This window comes from Zalophus californianus, chromosome 3 (genome assembly GCF_009762305.2).
Source record: "Zalophus californianus isolate mZalCal1 chromosome 3, mZalCal1.pri.v2, whole genome shotgun sequence".
In the NCBI taxonomy this organism is placed as follows: domain Eukaryota; kingdom Metazoa; phylum Chordata; class Mammalia; order Carnivora; family Otariidae; genus Zalophus; species Zalophus californianus.
This window is the reverse complement of record NC_045597.1, coordinates 138506999-138525912: the sequence shown is the minus strand read 5'-3', so window position 1 is coordinate 138525912 and position 18914 is coordinate 138506999. Positions and strand designations below refer to the sequence as shown.

General features: G+C 43.0%; 1 pseudogene; it reads left to right on the top strand.

Moving 5' to 3' along the window:
• Positions 1-13026: 13026 nt before the first annotated feature.
• On the top strand, positions 13027-13139 carry LOC113921238 (annotated as a pseudogene).
• The last annotated feature ends 5775 nt before the right edge of the window (positions 13140-18914 follow it).

Genomic DNA, 18914 nt, shown 5'->3' with positions numbered 1-18914 from the left:
GCAAAAATTCTCACCAAAATACTAGCCAATAGGATCCAACAGTACATTAAAAGGATTATTCACCATGACCAAGTGGGATTTATCCCTGGGCTGCAAGGCTGGTTCAACATCCGCAAATCAATCAACGTGATACAATACATTAACAAAAGAAAGAACAAGAATCATATGATCCTCTCAATAGATGCAGAAAAAGCATTTGACAAAGTCCAGCATCCTTTCTTGATCAAAACTCTTCAGAGTATAGGGATAGAAGGTACATACCTCAATATCATAAAAGTCATCTATGAAAAACCTACAGCGAATATCATTCTCAATGGCGAAAAGCTGAGAGCTTTCCCCCTAAGGTCAGGAACGCAGCAGGGATGTCCATCTCACCACTGCTATTCAACATAGTATTAGAAGTCCTAGCCACAGCAATCAGACAACAAAAAGAAATCAAAGGCATCCAAATCGGCAAAGAGGAAGTCAAACTCTCACTCTTTGCAGATGATATGATACTGTATGTGGAAAACCCAAAAGACTCCACCCCAAAACTGCTAGAACTCATACAGGAATTCAGTAAAGTAGCAGGATATAAAATCAATGTGCAGAAATCAGTGGCATTCCTATACACCAACAACAAGACAGAAGAGAGACAAATGAAAGAGTCGATCCCATTTACAATTGCACCCAAAACCATAAGATACCTAGGAATAAATCTAAACAAAGAGGCAAAGGATCTGTACTCAGAAAACTATAAAATACTCATGAAAGAAATTGAAGAAGACACAAAGAAATGGAAAAACGTTCCATGCTCATGGATTGGAAGAACAAACATTGTGAAGATGTCAATGCTACCTAGAGCAATCTACACATTCAATGCAATCCCCATCAAAATACCATCCACTTTTTTCAAAAAAATGGAACAAATAATCCTAAAATTTGTATGGAACCAGAAGAGACCCCGAATAGCCAGAGGAATATTGAAAAAGAAAAGCAAAGCTGGCGGCATCACAATTCTGGACTTCCAGCTCTATTACAAAGCTGTCATCATCAAGACAGTATGGTACTGGCACAAAAGCAGACACATAGATCAATGGAACAGAATCGAGAGCCCAGAAAGGGACCCTCAACTCTATGGTCAACTCATCTTTGACAAAGCAGGAAAGAATGTCCAAAGGAAAAAAGACAGTCTCTTCAACAAAGGGTGTTGGGAACATTGGACAGCCACATGCAGAAGAATGAAACTGGACCATTTCATTACAGCACACACAAAAATAGACTCCAAATGGTTGAAAGACCTAAACGTGAGACAGGAGTCCATCAAAATCCTAAAGGAGAACACAGGCAGCAACCTCTTCGACCTCAGCCGCAGCAACTTCTTCCTAGAAACATCGCCAAAGGCAAAGGAAGCAAGGGCAAAAATGAACTATTGGGACTTCATCAAGATAAAAAGCTTTTGCACAGCAAAAGAAACAGCCAACAAAACCAAAAGACAACCAACAGAATGGGAGAAAATATTTGCAAGTGACATATCAGATAAAGGGCTAGTATCCAAAATCTATAAAGAACTTATCAAACTCAACACCCAAAGAACAAATAATCCAATCAAGAAATGGGCAGAAGACATGAACAGACATTTTTCCAAAGAAGACATCCAAATGGCCAACAGACACATGAAAAAGTGCTCAACATCGCTCGGCATCAGGGAAATCCAAATCAAAACCTCAATGAGATACCACCTCACACCCATCAGAATGGCTAAAATTAACAAGTCAGGAAACGACAGACGCTGGTGGGGATGTGGAGAAAGGGCAACCCTCCTACACTGTTGGTGGTAATGAAGCTGGTGCGGCCACTCTGGAAAACAGTATGGAGGTTCCTCAAAGAGTTGAAAATAGAGCTACCCTACGATCCAGCAATTGCACTACTGGGTATTTACCCCAAAGATACAAATGTAGGGATCCGAAGGGGTACGTGCACTCCAATGTTTATAGCAGCAATGTCCACAATAGCCAAACTGTGGAAAGAGCCAAGATGTCCATCGACAGATGAATGGATAAAGAAGAAGTGGTATATATACACAATGGAATATTATGCAGCCATCAAAAGGAATGAGATCTTGCCATTTGCAATGACATGGATGGAACTGGAGGGTGTTATGCTGAGTGAAATAAGTCAATCAGAGAAAGACATGTATCAGATGACCTCACTGATATGAGGAATTCTTAATCTCAGGAAACAAACTGAGTGTTGCTGAGTGGTGGGGGGTGGGAGGGATGGGGTGGCTGGGTGATAGACATTGGGGAGGGTATGTGCTATGGTGAGCGCTGTGAATTGTGCAAGACTGTTGAATCACAGATCTGTATTTCTGAAACAAATAATGCAAGATATGTTAGGAAAAAAGAAAAAGAAGAAGATAGCAGGAGGGGAAGAATGAAGGGGAGTAAGTCGGAGGGGGAGACGAACCATGAGAGATGATGGACTCTGAAAAACAAACTGAGGGTTCTAGAGGGGAGGGGGGTGGGGGGATGGGTTAGCCTGGTGATGGGTATTAAGGAGGGCACGTTCTGCGTGGAGCACTGGGTGTTATGCACAAACAACGATTCATGGAACACTACATCAAGAACTAATGATGTAATGTATGGTGATTAACATAACAATAAAAAATTAAAAACAAACAAACAAACAAACAAAAAAACCCCCAAAACACACAAATGCCATATGGTCCAGTAATTCCACTATTGGGTATTTACCCAAAGAAAATGAAAACACTAATTCGAAAAGATACACACACCTCTATGTTTATTGGAGCATTACTTACAATAGCCAAGATATGGAAGCAACCCACGTGTCCACTGATGGATGAATGGATAAAGAAGAGATGGTATATATGTGCAAAGGAATAGTACTCAGCCATAAAGAAGAATGAGACCTTGCCATTTGTGAGGCAACATGGATGGATTTAGAGGATATTATGCCAAGCGAAATAAGTCAGACAGAAAGACAAATACCACATGATTTCACTTATATGTGGAATTTAAAAATCAAAACAAACAAACTCATAAATACAGAAAATAAACTGTCGGGGGGGCAGCAAAATAGGTGAAGGGGATTAAGATACTAACTTCCTGTTATAAAATAAGTCACAGAGATAAAGTACAACACAGGGAATGCAGCCATGTTGTACATGTCGTTGTTTGCTGACAGATGGTAACTATATTGATCACCGAATACTCACTATTGTATAGAATTGTTGAATCGCTATGTTATATACCTGAAAGTAATATAACACTCTATGTCAACTATAATTCAATAATAAATTGTTTTTTAAAAAGGAAAAAAAAAAGATTATCTCCCAAATATCCTTTGAGTTTTGTCTTCTTGTCATTGCCAAAAATGAGATCTAGGATGCTCAGTGACTATAAAATAAATGGCTTTTGCTGCCCAGTGAGACAGACACAAGGGTCGTAGAACCACGGGGGCAAAGGTTGCTGGTCATCCAACTGGCAACTATCACTACAGAATGTAGTCAATGTTGTCAAGCCATTTGGTGGAGAACTGTCATTTAATACTAAAAGTAGGTGTCAAAAATCAGCGCAGAAGCAAAGTGCTTTTGGCTCTTGGTTTTAATCTCCCACTTGTGTCATTTTTTTTTAATTTTAAAAATCTGCTGATATCTGGTAAGCCTTAACATAATCCAAAAACCCTTATCTAGATGTTCATATTGAGGCTGGCTACCCCACTCTCAGTCCCAAATTTTTAGTTTATGCTGGAAGAAAAAGCCAGGGTGAAGGGCAGGAGGTCAGATGCTCACTGAACCTGCTCTTCTTATCAGAAAAATAAGAGCTTTCTAGATAGACTCAACTGTAAACTTTCAATCTGACAAGAAGTGAAGATCTTTTTTTTTTAGCTAGACACATTGCTACCCTGAAAAACCTGAGGTCCTGTTGGTAAGGGGAAGGACAGATACGGGGCAGAGCTCTTGATTTATTCATCCTCTATCCCATACAATAAATGACTGTATTTACCATGTGCAATTCGATTGTTGAGTTTGCAACAGATTTACTGGGCACCTGCTATGTACAGGGCACTGTACTGAGCTGTAGGAAAGCAAAAATTAACAATATGAAACATTCGTTCTTGAGGAGCTCATAGTCTACAAGGGGAAACAGATTAGCAAACACATAATCACCATGTAGTATGATAATAGAAGTGTGTATAAAGGACAGAAAGAGTTCAGAACAGGCAGTAGTTGACCCTGACTTTGGAAGGGTGAGAAAAGAGGTAAGAGAAGCATTAGCAGAAACACCGAAAGGAGAATCTCCACCTTCTTCCCAGAGAATAGACTCTGGGTGTGAACAGAGTAGAATCCCATCCATCCATATCATGCATGTGATAGGAGAATGCTAGAATAGTCACATCGAATGTGTGCCAGGGTGCAAGCATGTGTGTGTGCATGTGTGTGTGTTTGCACAGGACAAGTCAGCACCAGGAGCAACACCATTTCCCCGCCGGAGTCTGAGCTTTACTGCCTGCAGTTGGTAGCCCGCATTTTTCCTCACCGTGGTGCAAGGGCTTCTCCCAACCCCAAGGACCATTTTCACAAGCCCTACCTTGCCGAAAAACACAATTTGTTATATTAAAATATGCTTGGGATATGTATGTTTCTTTCTCTTATTTGGTGCTCACTTGGTAAGAAGTAAAATGAAATGCATTTCTTAGGGCATGAGGGAATATATGCCAGGAAGTTCCCTTTTTTCTTTCTTAAATTAAAATGGTCTGCTTATATGGCAATATTTATTTTTTTGTTTACCGAGAACGCTGCCCATGTTTGCATCCTGGGCTTACATATCGTGGACCCCAACAAGCATTAAAAGCCAGAAGCGGAAGGCTCGGAGAACATATAAACACGGGGAGATGACAGGCTTTTGCGGCAGTTGGAAGCTGGGGAATAGATAATTACATCATTGTCTCGCATTCTGTTCCCACGCGGACTTGCTTAAATGTCATTTCCACTGCAGGGTCTCACTCTTGCCTTCCTTGGAAACCTGATTCAACCTGCGCTCGGACGTCCCGAGAGCCGCCCCGCGGCCCCCCCGTGCGCCCCACAGGGCATTCCTACTCCGGTAGCGCGGGTCCTTGACCCGGCTCTTGTTTCTGATACTTCCCCGCAAAGTTTCTCAATCGATACGACATCAGCCCCAGCGGCTCCTGGGAATGCAAGCCCGCAGCGTACTTAATCTTGGAGCCAGCCTGTGCTCTCTGCTCCGCTGCTAAACTGGGTAGTTGGCCTACTTGATGTGGCATTATTGCTTCTGAGGTCAGGTGTGAGCGGCGTGGCGAGGGCTGATGAATGGCTGTTGGGGAGGAAGAGCCCCTCCAGCCCACCAAGAGACATTTAATAATGATAGAGCATAACTGCGCGCGCACAAAACTCCGTGTGGCTTGTTTGTGCGCCCTCCGGGCTGGAGGTGTGGAAGGATTGGCATTATTATGGAAGGAAGCTTTCAAAGTGGTGGCTTGGGGTTTCCCACACAGAAAGGACAGGGGGAGAAGCTCGAGGGCTGTTGTGGCATCTTCAACGATAGTAAATAAAGTTTTCTCTTCCTTCTCAGAGAAAGCAGCGGCTGTAGGCTTGGTCCACCCTTTGTTTGAGCATAACTTGGAGACAGTGTGGAAAAAAAAGGGGGGGGATTATTTAAATTGTATCAAAATGGAGCATTAATAATATGTTCATCATGGAGGGAGTAATTATTCAGAATGAGAAGGGTGGATTTTGCAGTGTAACACCCACTAATATGGAGAAATTCGTATCGAAATAATAATTGAGCATAACATTGAGGCCTCACCCCCTATTGTTTAGAATGTAACACTATGAAGCCTGAATCATTCTAAAAATGGTTGTCCTGTAAGAGGTTTCAGGGCATTATTTATCTATCTAGCTATTTCCTGTTCCATGCGATCCTTTTTTTAGTAATCAGACAAAGCAGGAATAATAAAAATGCTTGGTGTGACCTAAACATTCTGTCTGTTATAAATGAAGGCAGGTTTCTCTGTAAATAAATACACCACAAAATATTGTCAAGAAAATCATCAAAAGTGTAAAGGTTGGGTTCAGACAGAACCTCTACAGAATCGGAGGGCTTCATTAAATATTTGATTACACAACAATTATCTAATGAATAGGAGAGTGATGGCTGGCTTTTCAGAGGTGTGACAAGCTTAATGAGTCTTTGGACAGTGCATTTAGGGATGGGCTGTGGATAATAGTTGCGTGCTCTGGGCAGAGCTCTTGATTTATTCATCGTCTATCCCAGGACAGCGTCTCCTGTAAAGAAGGTCTGCTGTAAGCTTGGATGGTGAATGGAATGAAATAGAAATGAAATGAAGTAGGGGATGGTTTGGGGACACACCTTCTGGGGGTAAGAGGATTGATGCTCTTCTAACTCCGCAAGGTTATATTTTTCCATCTCCCTAGTGGTAAGGATGGGGCTAAACTAATGATCTTAAACTACTGATGTTTGGTTTGCATGCTGCAAAATCATTTTTTCAAATATGTAAGGTAATTTCAACTTGTCTTTTTTTTATTATGTTATGTTCATCACCATACATTGCATCATTAGTTTTCGATGTAGTGCTCCACGATTCATTGTTTGCATGTAACACCCAGTGCTCCACGCAGAACGTGCCCTCTTTAATACCCATCATCAGGCTAACCCACCCTCCCACCCCCCTCCCCTCCAGAACCCCCAGTTTGTTTTTCAGAGTCCATCGTCTCTCATGGTTCGTCTCCCCCTCTGATTCCCCCCTTCATTCTTCCCCTCCTGCTATCTTCTCCTTTTTTTTTTCTTAACATATGTTGCATTATTTGTTTCAGAGGTACAGATCTGTGATTCAACAGTCTTGCACAATTCACAGTGCTCACCATAGCACATACCCTCCCCAATGTCTATCACCCAGCCACCCCATCCCTCCCACCCCCCACCACTCCAGCAACCCTCAGTTTGTTTCCTGAGATTAAGAATTCCTCATATCAGTGAGGTCATAGGATACATGTCTTCCTCTGATTGACTTATTTCACTCAGCATAACACCCTCCAGTTCCATCCACGTCGTTGCAAATGGCAAGATTTCAACTCGTCTTTACGATTGTACTCGATCACATGGCGACCAGTTCTCACAAAGGTGCAAAGAAAATTTAGCTTTCCCATTTTTTATGACGAGTGCTATCTTTTTTATGCCCTCCAAACCTTATCACCAAGACAGAGTGGGTGTGGGGATCATCTAGGTCCAAACTGTTAAATTCAATCCCAAGCAACAATTTCCATAGATGGTTTAGGTATTGTTCCTTTTCCGATTTTCTACTCTTCTTCCTGTGCTTCTCTGGTACAGTTTTGCGGGTGTCTGGGGAGAAGACTTTACACTACCTCCGGTGGTGGGGAGGAAGGGGTCTTGGAATGACAGGCTCAGGTCACTGTCCTGTCCTCTAGGGCCTGAGACATGGCTATCCTATGTCCTCCAAGTCCCTGGGTGCCCTGCTGGCATAGATGCTGACTTCTGTGGCTGATGAGCTTGTGGTCTGTTTGCGTGGCTCCATCTCTGTGTGGTGAGTTGGGTCCACCTCCATCTTGTAAATTCTGCACATGCCCTAAAGTCTGGCGGCTGTCCCCATTTATTCCCAGCCTCGGCAGGCTGCCCTACAGATTGGGACTTCAGGGCTCCTCTGCTTCCACAGTGGGGGCCCCCTTAGGGAGGACCCGTGTCTTGGTCCATGCCCTCTTGGTGTGTGGGAGAGATCGCATGAGGCTCTTCCACACATCTGGCAGCTGGGAAGGACTAACTCAGGTGCTTTCCTTGCTTGGCCTTGCCACAGCTCCTGGTTGTGGAGAAGGCATCCTGTAAGGTGATCTTCTTCCCCATCCTCACATGAGAAGTAGAGAAAGCCTCTGCTTTTGGCTTCCCCAGACATGTCGAACACACTTCTCCTCTCCAAGACTTGGGCACAAAATGGGGGAAGACAGAAGATACACCTCTCCTCCTTCCCCCTAGGAGGCCCTCAAGGCCTGAAAAATGAAGGCTATTTGCTTCCTGTCCCAGGCATGGGACTTCTCCTCTGTTAGCCTGTCTTCCTCCTTCACAGGATGTCATGCCCTGCATTTCCCAGAGCCTGTACTCGGGAAGCCATGGGTAAGACTACCACGTGAGGGAGGAAGGAAGCCCAAACTTAACAATCCCCCTTATTACGTACTTCTTCATTTCACTTCTCTTCTCTCTTGTTGCAGTACTTTTTCTCTACACCTCAGTAAAACACAGCCCAGCCAATGTTTGAACCCGAGCTTCAGGCTCCTTATAAAGTTTGGCACCCATGAAGGGTAGCAGTTTGAATGATAGCTCCCCGAAAGATACATTGCATCCTGGAAACTGAGTGTAAGCTTATTTGGAAAAAGGATCCATGCAGCTATAAATGAAGCTAAGGAGGTCAAGATAAGATCATTCTGGATTATCCAGGTGAACAGAGCAGAGAGAACATGGAGAAGACAAGGCCATGCGAGGACGGAGGCTCAACTGGAATGAGCAGCCACAAGTCAAGGAACGTCCATAGCTGCCAGAAGCTGGAAAAGGCAAGTAATGAGTCTCCCGGAGAGCCTCTGGAAATCAACGCCTTGATTTCAGGCTACCGTGAGAGAGAAATTCTTCTTGTTTTAAACCACCCAGTTGATGGGAATTTGTCCCAGCAGCCACAGAAATGATTGCATGAGGTTGTGTCAAGTTGGTTTTCCCAGCCAGACTCCTTTGATTCTGGATTTCGTGAGTGTTCAGTAAGTAGTAAATACCATGTGACTGGTTTCTGTGCAGTATTTCTCAATTGCTTTCCTATGCTGGTTACCTTTTTTTCAGAAACACCTCAGTTAATTTTCATATTTGTGGAGCACCTACTGGGTGCCGAACACTATGCGAGGTGTGCTGAGACCCAAGATAAATAAGACCCAGTCCTTTCCTTTCAGGAAATTTGATGCCAATGCCTATTAGCACAAGAACATAGTGATGTATCTTTTGGTTTACCCTGGAGTTGGGATTCCAAATGGACCTCTTTTTATGCCTCTCTCCCTATCCAGAAGAATTATTTCTGTACAAATTTGAACCAAGGAATTTCAATGGTTTTCATGCCAGCCCAGTTTTCAATCTTTCTTCCCAGGGTTGTCAAATTAGTCCCTGTTTTCTGACACAGACTCCCCAGAATAACAATAATAAGGACAAATATCTCTAGATAATAAGATAACCTGGGAATTAAAGCATGTACCAGCATTCATTTTGCAGTGATTAGGCCGTGTTGGCTAGACTAGGCCAGATAATAAGTACTAATCAATGTACACATATGCAGATTAGAGGGGTACTGGGACTGTCCATGGGAACCTTCAGAGATCACTGAGATCATTAAGTTCAAACACAGATTCAGTTTCCTTAGCCCACATCTTTAATTTATTGAGTGCACGGTGAGGGCTGGGTTTACATGATCAACGGTACCGTGTTGGATCTCCAGGGTGCACTTGGGATGATGAGACAAGAATTATGGGCATGGGTATTGGGCGCTCTATATTAACAAAAGAAAAGAAAGCCAGAAAACCTGAAGATCTAAAAGTATGCCAGTGATTCTACAGATATTTTTAAAGACAGCAAGAAGCTGAGAACCTACAACTGAGTCATTGATTCAGGCTTCCCACTCTTGCTTCCAAGGGAGGAAAGATGGCACAGAAAAGCAAGCTTTGGAATAAAGTAAACCTGGTTTTAAGTCAGGGCTCTGACATTGCCTATCATACCATTTGGGGCCAGGGACCTCTCTGCCTCTGTTTCCTCACCTGAAAAATTAAGACTCTATTACTTACCTTTCAGGCTTATTAAAAGATTATAGCTCACGTTTGTAAAATGCTTAACATGGCGCCCGTCACTTAGTGGTCAGTTAACGAATGAAAACTGTTATTATTTCCCTTTCATTCCTGTTCATCATTTTAGCTGAAGCAGCAGGGAAGGAGAAGTGTCAGAGGAACATCTTTACCGGCACAGAAAGGGCCAGTGGAAGAGTACACTCTTGAAGAAAAGGAGGATAACATGGAGAGATAATGGCCATTCAGTCAAGAGGCAGTGGAGAGACCAGTGGCCTGGTCCGGGAGTCAGGGCGGCTGCGGTTTCGCCCTGCTTCTGCTGCTGAGCTGCTGGCTGACCTGGGGGGGGTGGAGAAGGAACCCCCTATGTCTCAGTTTCTTCTCCAGTAAAATGTAGGATTTGAACTTAATATTCCTAAACACCTGTCTGAGAACGAATGCTAGTCCGTAACTAAGTTCTCACTGGTATGCATTGAGCTAAGGGGGGAAAAAAGGACACTCTCGGTAGTTTTTCACAACACTAAATGGATTACCTTCAAAGGATTGCCCTTAATCTGAAATTATGAGTGCCCTGACTTTCTGATGTTATAATATCCTTTCTTTTGAGAAACGATGGTGATAGTAGATGGCGACTACATCTTGGCAAAATATAAAAAATGGCAACCTCATAAGTGCCCCAAAGTTACTGATGTGTGTGTGGTGGTGGTGTTTTTTTTTTAACTTATTGGGCCATGAAATCCCCAGACTTGGGAGCCACTGAGCTAGATGATCTCAAGTGCCTCTTAGCTGTAAAACATCTGGCCCTACCAAATATCACTAATAATATTTTTCTCTTGGGTTGTTTGCTGGAACGAGAACTTGATCCAAGACAACTGATAGGAGAGATTGCGAGCAATTCAGGCAGGCATGATTTGAGAAGAGAGTGTGTCTGAAAAGGGCCGAGACGGTTGGTAGGCAGTGCGATGGGCCACTCGGAGAGAGAGGTCCTAAGATCCAGGAACCAGGCATGTCCATCATGGTTGAACTACCCTTTGGAGGTGGAGAGAAATTGAGACCATCTAACTCAGTGGTTCCCAAGTCTGGGGCTTTTTTTTGGTTCAATAAGTTAAAAGAAGTTAGAAGAAAAACAAAAAACAAAGAAACATGAGCAGTTATAAGGTTGCCCTTTTTAAAACAATTTTTGCCAAGATGCTATTGTCAATCTAATTTACCATCACCATTATTCCTTAAAATAAAGGGCATTATAACACCAAAAAATGAGAAAGGGTATGACCTCAGAGTAAAAGACAATCCTTTGAATGTAACCAGGTTAGTGATGTGAAAACCCATCACCCCTCATAGTGATGTGAGGAACCCCATCTGGTCCAGAACCAGCATGATGTCCAGATGACATGTGGACAGGTGACGAAGGAGGGTTCAACCAGAAAGAGGGACGCTGGCTGTTAGGCCAGTTGGGAGGGGAGCAGGCAGGTCAGAGCAGGCAGCTGGGGCTGTCCCAGCAGGCAGGCCCTGAGCCAGCATCAGGGTGTTTGGCAGCTGGAAGTGATCTTTTCATTAAGAATGGGGTTCAGGGCCTCACCTCTAGTCCTGGAGAGGGGCCGATGGATGGATGGATAGATGGATAGGAAGAATGAGGCAGGGCGCCACCATAGGAGAACTTTGGGTAGAAACCTGGTCATCAGGTAAATAAACTAGGCAGAGAGATAGAAGACCAAGAACCAGTTATTCAAACTGGGAGACAAGGTGAAGTTACAGAGCAGAACTGGAATACAAGATTCAGGTAGTGCTGAGCTTACCAACTAGGGCTGCTTACTCTGGGGGTCTCAGATTGGCTCAGCACATTCAAACCCTCACTACCCATGATCCATCCCAGATTCTGATATAATTCTTATGGGGTTGGTCCTAGGCTCGGGCCTTTTTTTAGAAGCTTCCTCAGGGGACACGAAAGTGCAGCAAGGGTGGGAGCCCCTGAGTGATTCAGAGCCTCTGTGGAGAGAACAGAATCTAAGCTGATAGGAGAGGGCTGAGATGTGGTTGGGCCTACAGGTAGACAGGTAGTCCTGACAGTGGGGGAAGTAACATAAAGGAGAAGAGAGGTGCCGAGCACATATGCAGGCGTTGCTCCGTCGCTGTCTGGACAGGAGCTCAGGGAAAAACTAGCTTGCTGAAAAATTCAGAGCTCTTTGCTATTCACTGGTATAAGCTAACACCCCCGTTGGGGAGCACTGGCTTAGCAAATATAGCTTTGTGTGTGTTAATTGCTTCAGTAGATGTAAGAAGCATGACAGGTATTCACTCAAGCAGAAAGATCAGAAATTTCTCAGATATCTTCCACTCATTTTATTCAAAATTGAAAGGATATTCTGCCGTCAGCTGGGACATTCTGCTCTGCACAGGAAACACAAAATCTTCATCACCTGCCTGATGGCCTCAAGCTGGAAACCTGAAGAAATGGGCACAGCACCACCCATTTCTACTGTTTGAAGTCCAATGTTAAATTCTGCTTTGAAAGCAAAGCAGTAAAAAAGGTTGGGTGCCCCTCCCCTTGGTAGTTTGCCAAGCAAAAGAAAACACCCATTAGAAGAACTTGAGGACTTTTGATGGGAGACCTACAATATCAAATAATAAAAATAATAATAATAGTAGCCAACATTTACTAAGTGCTCACTGTCTTGGTCTGCGTAGGCTGTGATACCAGAACACCACCGATCGGTTGATTAAGCTAACCAACAGAAATGTACTGCTCATAGTTCTGCAGGCTAGAAAAGTCCAAGATCATGCCAGCGCATTTGGTTTCTGGTGAGAGCTATCTCCCTGGCTTATAGATGGCTGCCTTAATTGTGTCCTTGTAGTGGGGGGAAGGAGACAGAGGGGGAGAGAGAGAGAGAGAGAGAGAACTCAGAACTCTCTTGTGTCTCTTCTTTTTTTAAAGATTTTATTTATTTATTCATGAGAGACAGAGAGAGAGAGAGGCAGAAGCAGAGGGAGAAGCAGGCTCCCCGCCAAGCAGGGAGCCCGATGCGGGACTCGATCCCAGGACCCTGGGATCATGACCTGAGCTGAAGGCAGATGCTTAACCGACTGAGCCACCCAGGCGTCCCTCTTGTGTCTCTTCTTATAAGGCATCAGCATCAGGGCCCTCCCGCCTTGACCTCACTTAACCTATCACTTCTCGGCCTTTTGGCTAAGATCAAGTGTAGTTGGACCTCATTTAACTTTAATTCCTTACAGGCCCTGTCTCCAAATACAGTCACAATGGGGATTAGGGCTTCACCATAGGAGTTTTGGGGGACACAATTCAGTCCATGGTGCTTACTCTGTGCCAGCATTGTTCTGAGAACTTTGTACATGTTATATAATTTAATTCTCACAGTGCTATGAGAAAGATACTCTAGTCAGCCCCATTTTACAGGAAAGGTAATTGATGCTCAGAGAAGCTAAGAAATCTGCCCAGGGTCACATGGCTGTAAGTAATCTCTTTGAAATATGAAGTATACCAAGAAATGAAGAGACCGAAGCACTACTAATACTTTCCCTGATTTCTTATAGAATAAGTCCTCTTGGTTATGTCAAGTCCCCTGAGGACTCTATACAGCTAATGAGCTCTGACACCCATGATTAGGAGAGCTGTATTGGAAATATGTGATACTTACACCCTCTCTCTTTGCAATGAACCAAAAGTTCAATTCAAATGCACAATCTCACGCTTGTGTGTAATACCATTAGGTCAATATTACTTCCTTTATGAATTAAACCGATATTTTTAAGAACATACACTACTATCAGGCACTCAGACCTTTTTCTCTTCTCCAAGAATTTAAGTGAGGAAGCCAGACATATTTATAAATAATTACAATACAAAGTAATGACTGTCGTAAAAAGTTGTTGTCTGGGAGCTAGGAAAGAGATGGGAGATACCACAGGTCACAAAGACCATCAGAGAAGAGATGGTACTCAGCTGGAATCTTGAAGGATGGATGCCAGTTGCCCGGCGATCCTTGCAGGAAGGGCCCTCCAGGCATGCGCCGCGAGGAGCAGGTTAGGGAGCCATGGCAAGATAGAACTGAAACTCCTATTTGGGAAAGAAACCAAATCCCAAACTGTGCAATGCCTTCTCTGCATTTCTCAGAAATGCTCCCGCTAGAGGTGTGGGCAAGCTGTGCAGGACCTTAAGTCTAGGAACAATATGACCAGATTTGTGTTTCTGAAGGATGATAGCAAGGCCAACAAAGAGTTGAACCACCAGACTGAAGACAGGGGTCCATTGCTGTAGACGTTATCAGAGATTCTGGGAGCCTGAACTCAAGAGCCAAGTGTGGAGACGGAGAAGCTAGAGCAGTCTTAACATGTACGATCAATATTTACGAAGTAAATCCAGTGGTACTCAGTGCCATAAAATAAAACCGAACTCGCTCCCCATTATCTGATTACGTGTAAATATAACTTCTTGGAAAACATAAAGCAATTTCTTTCCTTACTAGCTTATGATACTCTTTAGCTAGTTTTCATCATCAAAAATTATACAATTAGATTGCTGTTCACATGTAGAGCTCTCCTAATCACCAATATGAATTGACCCTGCCTGCTGTATTGTTGAATAGTTTCCATTCTACTATACTTGAGACTCCTTTATGTCTTTCTTCGACTTTTCTTAGTTCCGTTGCTGTTGAGAGCAATAGGCCAGGTGGGAAGAAGTCCACAGCGCGAGTTCTCCTCAACTCTGCCAACACCCTGACTCTATCTTCATCAGCTCCTTATTCCTCACCTCCCGGACTTTTCTACCTGCTTCTAGGAACATTCCCTCCTTTACTTTTCTGAACTTGGGATTAATAGTTCTCTTAACTCCTTAGTTTGGCTGAGATAACACTGGAAATTTTTAAAAGAAACTTTACAAAGGACACATTTCTTATCATATGTCAATGAAAAAATAGCCCCTCTAGATTTCCTTATGCATGACATAGCTTCCAGTTTATGTCGAAGTACTTTGGCTTCCTGGAAGAATTGCTATGCTATGTACTTTCTTAAAAGGCAAAAGGCCTTACTTTTTGCTTCGGTTACCAGGAAGCGCAAAGCCAATTATGCACTCAGCTGTCACAAATGTTAGAGTTTACTCTGGATTCTTCCACTTCCATTCTCTCTTTGCTTCAGTCCTTTTTTTTTTTTTCTTTTAAAACTTATATACATCATCTCAAATCCTTTCAGAGAAGGGAGCCATAAGTAAATTCTCATTAATAAATTCTCGTCAGCTGAGCTTGAGGTGCGTATGGACTTGCCTGGAACAAGTTCTCTCATGTCAGTTCCTTGCCTTCCTGTCTGATTCAGTCAGAGGTAATGACAACATTACATCTGCCTTATGGCCCAGCCACTGAAAAATCTGAAGCTGGGTGGTCTCTGGAGCGAAACTGGCCCATAGCCAGGGCAAGGAGTTCCACAGAGTGGGCAGCTTCTCCCTGTTGACCTCTCCTCAGTGACCTTCCCACCTCAGAGAAGGTGCCTCTGCCCCCTGTTCTAAGTCCACAACGCTGCTCCACATCCTCGCTCTCACTTCCATCCTAAGAGGTCTCTCTAGTTCTTTGCTTGTCTTTTAGAGCAGAGGTTATTGGTTTGTTCTATCCCAAGACATCCTCAAACCTTTTCCAGTCAGGTCAACTAGACCTCGTACTTCCCCCATTCAGTGTTCTTACTAATAATATTTACATTAGTAACCAACACATACTATGAATTTCTCATATGTCCAGAATTATTCCAAGTGCTTCCAATACATTATGTTATTTAATTCTCACTGAACTCCCAGGAGTTCAGAAATATTATCATTCCCATTTTGGAAGAGAATTCTGAGATTTAGAGAGATTCAGTAGGCTATTCAAGGACACATAGCTAAGTTCAAATCAACTAAGTTCAAATCAAGCCAGGAATTGAACCAGGCTTAGACCAAGACAGTCTGATTCCTGAGTACCCACTTGTGAGCCTCGCAGCATCCTTTACCCTCAGGTGCGCTCCGTGCCATGGAGTGATCACAGCAGATTCTGATCATCACAGTTTAGTAATGGCAGTATACCATCAACTTCCTGGGGCAATTACAGGTTAAGAGGTAAGTGATTGTCTCACACACCTATGTCTTAATTTACTTTTAGTTGTTTTGTCATTTTTGGCTTGAGTACAGATGGGAATCTGTATGATGTAAGTTATCTTGTGCATACCATTCTCATGCTTATTGTGAAACCCCATTTTTGTATTTTTTTAATATTTTCAGATGACAAAAGTAATAATTGCTTACAAATGCGAATTCATTCCTTCAAGGAATAATGAACAGGACTTGATTTTTGCCTGGGAGAGCTAACAGCTACTCTTCTCCACGTACTGCAGACCTTCTCATTAGAATCCACATATACAAAATGTTCAGAAATAAATAATAAAGGACGATATTTATTACATGAAAAAAAATACCTTGATGTCAATAACTATCACATTTAGAACATCTCAAATGTCCTTGTTGTCCATCTGGTCTAGCACACCAGGACTGGGTCTCCATATCCTCTGAGAGCAGTCTTTAAAGTTAGTACAAAGAAGCACACCTCATTTTGGCAATGAGAAAAAGATTTCTAGTGCAAAATCTGTATCAGGTTATGGTGTCCTGAGAATCCTATTCTCTCTTTCTCTCTCACATATACACAGAAATCCTTAGCTCACAATAGGCAGATAACTCTGAATGGGTTAAAAATAAACACAAGCCCTCAAAAGAAAGGCAGAAACAGTAATGACAGTTTTGAAGTATCCAGTACCTGTTGTGACAGGAATAACAAATTAATTGGGACTATAACGGATTCTTTGTAAAGGTGAAGTAAACACACTTGACTGTATATTTTTCACCATCAGTTAAGTCTCAATTGGTTCTAAAAATAAACAGAAGACATTGAACAGTTTTAATGGATTCTGACACCTAGGTATTATGCTGTCACTCCAGTATAAATGAATCATAACTTTAGACTGCACCTAGGAATTACTACACATTTGGAGAAAATTTATGGCGCACCAAGCTTTGAATCATGATGTGATATCAAAACTAAAGTCAAAAGAGGAAAAAAGCTGGGCATAAATTACTATCCTCAATACTGTATGTATCTTTCCGTGCAACAGGTAAAGGTTTGAGGATTTAGGAATATTGCCAATAATTATCATGGGTGCTGAAACAAATTTATCCTTCTGAAAGTGGTTTATAGTTAAAAAAAAAAAATCCAGCGGAAGGCCAGTCTTGTACACATGACAGAAATGTTTAATGTCTGCTTTGTGTGTGGGTCTCTCTGTCCAGGCAGACTGACCCCTCCTGAGGGCATGAGTATTTCTGCAGTCTCAGGGTATCTCTCAGGGGCCACACATCTCTATTTTCAGTAGAAAGACCATTCACTGAATGGACGACTTTAGTAACTGTAATCAGTCAAGCATTGTTTCCAGTGACATAGGCAAAAATCACTACTTCTTGCTCTTCAAATGAACAGTTGGTGTGGTCTAGACACTGCCTCGAGGGCTGTGACTCATCATAGAAGGAAGGCCACCAGAGGCTATGTCATCTTGCGATGAGAAATCTGTGAATGAGTAACTTGGTATTTTGAGACTCCAAATGTATCATCAGGAGACTGCTAAATGTTCACGTATTTATGTGGTTGAAATATCAGGTTTAAAAGAGAATAACGTCTAAAGATATCAGATTCCAACATCAGGAGAAAATTTTTATGAAGTGCTTCTATTGCATAGTAGAAATTATAATACTGCACGTTTGTATGGCATTTGACATTTTTCAAAGCATTTTCATCAAGAATACTTTATTCTGTTTTCCGCAAAGCAATGGGGCTGGCATATGACTCCATTTTATGGATAATGAAATGCAGATAAACAGGTTAACTCAGTCAGTGAAGAAGCAGATATTAGAATGCTGGTCTTTGCTTCTGGGACCAGTATTCTTTCTAGAAGTTTACTGATTTTACCTCTGGATAAAGAGAACAACATTGAACATTTGCATAGTGCTGACAGGGTAGGTAGGCTTATCCCCATTTTACAGAGGAGGAGACTAACGATCTGAGAGAGAAAGGGAATTGTGAATGGTTGCACAACTAGTAAATTACAGAATCGAGGAAGAGAAACTCCCACTCTTCTCACGGAGCTTCTTCACATGCGTGGGCTATAGAAATCTGGCATATTAAACAGGACTATTCTTTCTCCTGTGCAGCTTCCTATATTCTCACGGTTCCAAACAACCCTGTTAGTTAACTCATTGGGTTTGTTGATTTTCCCCGAGACCCTTAACTTGCAACAGCTGAGGCCCTAGATGCTGGAATAGGGGTTGAAGTCTAACCAGGGATAACCCTTTGCAGCTGGTTTATAAGCTGATTCTCTCTGAAGAAAATTGCAATGAATGTCCTCATCTTTTCATGATAAATCTATCAATTATCACACATGTACCAAACTATGGGAGACTCGGGATAGATGTCTCCAAGTAAACTTCCGTGTGTCTTTGAGATAGGGTCCCAGTCTGGGTCCTGGGAGGACCCAGAGGACAAGACAAAGACCACGTGTGGAAGGGAGGGTGAGAGTAGGGTAACGAGGGAGGCCTTGGGGGGTGGGAGCTGGGGAGTAGAAACAGACTCGAAAGAGGCAGAATGGCAGCGCCCTAGGTCAGCAGGCCAGGGCCTGGAAGCCTCTCCCCACCACCCTGGCCTTGCAAACAGGTGAGCCCAACCACACCTTTCCTTGTCTGTCGGCTCCGCTCTTCCCGGCTGCCATTTTGTTACACGCATCGCGAAATGGCATCCACCCATTCGCGACGTTCACTCTAACTTCTAGGTTTAATCCATCCCTTGTGGCTACTTGTGCCGGTTCAGTTTCGATGCAAGCCTTTCTGCGTTGACCTTGTACAGTTATAAATGTTTTAACATCCATAAAAAAAAAATAACGTGCGCTCCCATAAAGAGCAGCAAACAGAAAACACAGTAAGTCGTGGGAAGATTTGAGGCCGTGTCGCCCAGGCTCCGGAAGGCCGGCGTTCCTGCCAGCTTGC